Source organism: Hydra vulgaris, chromosome 09 (assembly GCF_038396675.1).
Source record: "Hydra vulgaris chromosome 09, alternate assembly HydraT2T_AEP".
NCBI lineage: Eukaryota > Metazoa > Cnidaria > Hydrozoa > Anthoathecata > Hydridae > Hydra > Hydra vulgaris.
This window is the reverse complement of record NC_088928.1, coordinates 26,943,676-26,949,302: the sequence shown is the minus strand read 5'-3', so window position 1 is coordinate 26,949,302 and position 5,627 is coordinate 26,943,676. Positions and strand designations below refer to the sequence as shown.

General features: G+C 29.7%; 1 long non-coding RNA gene across 1 annotated transcript; it reads left to right on the top strand.

The window, feature by feature from the left end:
• The first annotated feature begins 1,223 nt into the window (after nucleotides 1-1,223).
• On the top strand, nucleotides 1,224-5,033 carry LOC136084683 (uncharacterized). Its single transcript, XR_010640758.1, has 2 exons — nucleotides 1,224-1,515; nucleotides 4,217-5,033. It is a non-coding gene; the product is annotated as an uncharacterized LOC136084683 (long non-coding RNA).
• The last annotated feature ends 594 nt before the right edge of the window (nucleotides 5,034-5,627 follow it).

Genomic DNA, 5,627 nt, shown 5'->3' with positions numbered 1-5,627 from the left:
GCATTCAAAATAACGATTAATTATTTCTGGCGTACAAGAAGCGGCTCTTTTAGATGTTAAGCTATCCGCTTTTCTTGTTGAAATTTCTTTTGACCCTCTCTTCATAAAGGCATAAAACCAGTCTTTACCAGTCTTGCCATTTTTGAATAAGTACAATTGATCTTCGCGTTTAAGGTAGCCGCATACAAATTCTAGGTTTTTATTTCGGGTTAAACCATAACCCCAGTTACCAAGTAATTGGAACGCATGCATCAATCTTATTGTTTCATTTGAGAGAACCTTTGTTGTACCTGAGCCATGGAAGCCTTTTTTGTTGTTATTTTTGCAATCTTTGAGTGTTGAGACTGAAACGCCATGTTTGAATGCAGTTTTTCTCAGTGATGTTTTATTATTTTTCATATCAGTTAATGCAGCAAGTCGTCTTCCTTGTATGCTCTTGTTTTTTTAGATGACATGTTAAAGTGAGTGAGTTAAATTGAATTGAGTAAGTAATGATTATTTTGAGAAATAATATAGCAATTGGTTTTTAATGAGTAAGAGATGATTCTATTAACAAATAACATTAGAGTTCATTTATAATTAAACCGGAATTAACACTAAATTAATCAGGTAAAGATGGGTCACTTGCAAAAAAATGATAGATGATAGTCACTTGATAATCACAAGATGGTCACTTGATAGTCACAAGATGATAGTCACTTGCAAAAAAATAAACTAAGTAATTAATCGAGTGTGCGGTTTTATCAGAAAAAAGATTTTTTTTACTTTTTTGATTTTTTATTTATCTTTTTGTTCTTGCTGCAAAAAAATTATACTAATAGAATTAAAATTAAATTTCCAACAAGATAGTGCTAAAATTATTTTTATATCAGTTTCGGTTCAAGTGCTATTGCAACGATAAGAACATATAAAAAATTTTGACTCCTCGTTAAAGTCGTATAAAAAAAGAAAAAAAAGTGGAGTTGAATTGGCATATAATTTTATTAATTCGAATAGAGTTCTGTATTTAAATCTATTTTTATTTTTTGCATAGCCATACCCGTTTAGTTTTTATTTGATAATTTCCATCAGTGTGCGGAATGATATGGTGTGCGGTTTGACCCGGTGTAGTATGAGATTTTTACTCCCACGTTTTTTTTACTCCCCAGTAAAAACCGCATATTAAATTTTTACTCCCCAGTAAAATTCTCATATTAAAATTTTACTACCATTATGAGATTTTTACTCCCAAAAAATATTTTGCGGCAAAACGTATTTAATTACTGTGGTTCTTGGAAAAGTATTAAAAAAGCAAATCTTTTAAAGCAGTAGCTTATTTTTTTAAATTTAGCGATGCATACTGAATTTACCGACGCTTATAATTTTTTGAAAAAAGGTATATATCCAAAGACAGCTATTAGTAAAGTTGATAAAGTAAAGGTGATAAAGTGAAGGTGATCAAACTTTCGAAGAAAAGCAAAGCCATTTGTAATTGAAGATAATGAGTTGTATCATCTGGGTAAATCTAGCGTTAAGGTAAGCAGTTTTTTTTAAACACACTACTTTAAGTATATATTTGTATTTTGTAATTTAATACTAATGTTTTTTAATGTAATTTTCATTTAGTTAGTTATTAATTAGTTTTAATTAATTACTTATCAATTAAATAAAATGTACAGTGTATTTTTATTATTTCTAAAATAAGATTGTTGTTGTTTTAATTTTTTTGTTGCAAGTTTTGATTAGTTTGATTTTATTTTATTTAGAGATGTTTATGTTTTTTTATCTTGCCTTTGAATGCATGTGTGTTAAATATTTATTCTTTTTAAATTTATTTGTTGTCTTTATTTGTTGTTGTTGTTGTTGTTGTTGTTGTTCTATTTTTTATCTTACTACGATACAACAACCTTTAAGTACATGTGTGTTATATATGTGTGTTAAATTATTCTTTATAAATTTTTGTATTTGGAAATTTATACTTAATACTATGTGTATTGTAGAAGTAGTAGCATATTTAAACATACATGCTATAACTGTTTCAAATGCAGCAGGTGTTTTATTTTTTTTTTATCTTGCTGAGATACTGGGACATACAAGTCTACAGGGAAATTATAATACAAGGCCAACATTTTTCAAATATTGGCCAATTATAAGCCTTGGCCAATATTTTTAAAAACGTTACCAAGAACAACATAGAATTATTACTTTTCTTCCCTTGTCCTACCAGTTTGAGGTGCATATACTGATACTATATTAAACACTGACTTTCCAATTCCTAATCTTAATACCATCACTTTCTCATTCACTCGTCTTACCTTAACTACATGATTTATCAATTTTTCTGCAACTTTATCAATTTTTCTTGCAGGCAGCATATGTCTAGTTTTCTTCTACCTGCCATTTCTGTTCACTTTTTATTTGCATTCAACCCTCATTGGCCGATGCAACCTTTAATCTCACAACTTTTATCACATTGACACTCACCAGCTACTTTACCAGGAGGTCAACTGGTGTTAGGACCAACCATGGATACTTTAACATACTTGCTACTGGCCAGTGATGTGTTTCTGTCCTATGCCTTATCTGAGGCCAACAACATACCATCAGATGTGCCTCTTGTAAATTCGTGCAACAGGTGATGTGGTATTTTTTTTTAAACTTGATATTTTGGAGCCGATTTTACAACTGGATGCTCTTTTAAGCATTAAGCTGTTTTATAGTTCAGGAAACTGAGTATTTTTATACTCAGTTTTCTGAGTGATAATATCACTAGGAAGTCTACATCCAAGGTTAGCGAACTCCTCCTACCTTCACTTCAAAGTGGGGTTTTATTTCAGAGTTTTCCATCTCCTATGTTAATATCATTCACCGTGGCTAAAGAGTCTAACCTGCCCAGATCAGTTTAACGTCATGACCTGGATTGGCATTTGATTAAATTTAACACTTCGATGGAATTGAGCACGTACAAGTTACATTTTGATTATACTTTGTATGTATGAGTTACATTTTGATTGAATTTAACATTTCAAGTCCTGGACATGACGTTAAACTGTTCTTTGGGGTTTTAAAGGTACCACTTTTCTTTTGGCTCCATAGCCGTGGTGAAGGCTACTCATCTTGGAGAAGAAAAACTTTGATATCAAATCCTCACTTTAATGTGAATTGGGTAGGAGGAGCTTATAAACCTTGGCTGGTAATCTTCCTAGTGACAGTGTTACAATAAAAATGCTGTTTTGTAAAATAGCACTGTTTTGTAAAATAGGTTTACTACGAAGGGGATCCAGTTGTATAATTTGCTTCAAACTACCCATAATATCATTTTCATTTTGCAATGATTAGTTATCTCACTTGTCAAATCATTTATATATGACAAATAAAAAGGGTCCAATAACTGATTATTGTGGTACTCCATCTATGACTTTTTCCACTCTGAGCTGATCACACCAAGAACCACTCTTTGTGTTCGTCCACTTAGAAAACCTTTAAACCAATGGATAATTTGTTTTTGAATCCTATATGATTGTAGTTTTAATAACAATCTCTTATGTGCAACTGAGTTGATAATTAAAATAAATAAAAAATTGGATTCTGGTAGGGGGAGAGAAGTTCATAGCCCTCATTTTCCCTGGATATGTCACTGGTTTTGAGATAAGAAATTTCTTTTTAAATTTTTTTTACTTCTTCAACTTATCTTCATTAAGTTTTTTCTCTAATCCATAATTTTTTTAAATAATAATAAATGTATTATTTAATGGAATGAATGAGAATTATCTGAATTTTTATATAAAGTTTTAGTCACCACTGTTTTTGTTTATGTTTCACAATATGATTCAGTATTGTTAATTATTTATTTTTTTTAAGAAGTATAAGTCATTTTATTAGAGGTTTTTTTTTTGCGATTGTATAGATTGAACATTATTGTTAAAATAAATTATTTTTTTCTGTATTGATTTTTATCACAAACTGTTTCTTTTATTTTCTGTCTTTATTTGACATTTTTGGGTGAATGGAAACCGTCTAGACTTTTATCACCATGGTGATTATGGTGTAGGTGGTATCCATTTGCATTTAGTTTTTTTTTTTTTTGCCCACTTTTTGGTCACGGGCAACAGCTAGTATTGTAATAATAGTTCGATATTTATTTTCTATTAATAAATATTATTATAATAAAATAAAATAAATGATTGATTATTTATTTTCTATAAATATCATAAATAAATATATATTTTTTTCATAGAGAAAAGTTATTTGGTGTAAAGAAGAGCAACACCATATAATTAAGTCTGTGCACGATGGTAATGATGTTTCTAATGAGGCTAATGCATTATCTGGCCACATAGGCATTAATTCAACAACAGAACATAGTAAAAATTGATTTTTTTGGTTTGGAATGGTAAAAGACATTACCGCCTATGTTTCAGAATGTGACAACTGTCAAAAAGCAAAAAACAAGAAACTTCAAGTTAAACCAGTATTACAAAGCATATCAATTCCAAAAGGTAACATGAAACAGGTTGGGATTGATTTGACTCCCAGAAGTAAATGGTTATAAATATTTGATAGTACTTATTGATTATTTCAGCAAATGGGTAGAAGCTGAACCTCTCTTTGATAAAACAAAATTCTTCAAAAGTAAAATTAGTGCAACGATGAAGTGAAGCTATTACAGAGTTCCTCATTTCCAAAAGGCTATTTGAATTTTGTCGTTATTTAAAAATAGTCATCCCAACATAATTTTGAAAGATGTTGATCATATTACCCGTGAGCCGACCTTTACCAGATACATCTTTTCCGTCAGATAGTTTTACCCGTCATAATTCTTTTCTTTTAAGACGTAGTAGATAGCAGATACATTCTTGTGAATGTTTAGAGTAAAATAAGACACATATTGTGAAATGAAAATAACGAACAAAGTTTTGTTTACAGTAACTAGGGACGTTCCTATAGAGTCTGATGCTAACTCAGAGTGTTTCAAAGTGTAAATAAGGACAAAGAAATCTTTTTTATTGTTTCCAATGTTATTTGCATGAATATAAACATATCAAAGGGTGAAATTTCGTGATTTTTTTTTAGATCATTATTCGCGTCTCTACCACCTTAATGAAGCACGTCGAATATATTTGTCAGTGGTCTGAAGAAGCAGTTAATATAGTTTTTTATATATATTTTTATTTATAATAGTTCTACGAAGTTTTAAACAAAGAATTAAGTTAAAGCGCCATACGGGACATTTTCTCAATTAATAATTTGTAGCATTTTGACAATTGATCTCACAACATAATTTTGATAACGCAACATAGTTTTTAAATTGTGTTTATATTAAACGGAATCACTTCTTTATTGCTTTTCAAAAAACCGCAGTCTTTAAAACGTTAAAAAATATATTCAAAATACAACTAAGTCGCAAAATACATTTGGCTGCCAAATAATTTATGGGAGTAAAAATCTCATAATGGGAGTAAAAATTTAATATAAGATTTTTAATGGGGAGTAAAAATTTAATATGCGGTTTTTACTGGGGAGTAAAAATTTAATATGCGGTTTTTACTAGGGAGTAAAAATTTAATATGCGGTTTTTACTGGGGAGTAAAAATTTAATATGCGGTTTTTACTGGGGAGTAAAAAAAACGCGGGAGTAAAAATCTCAT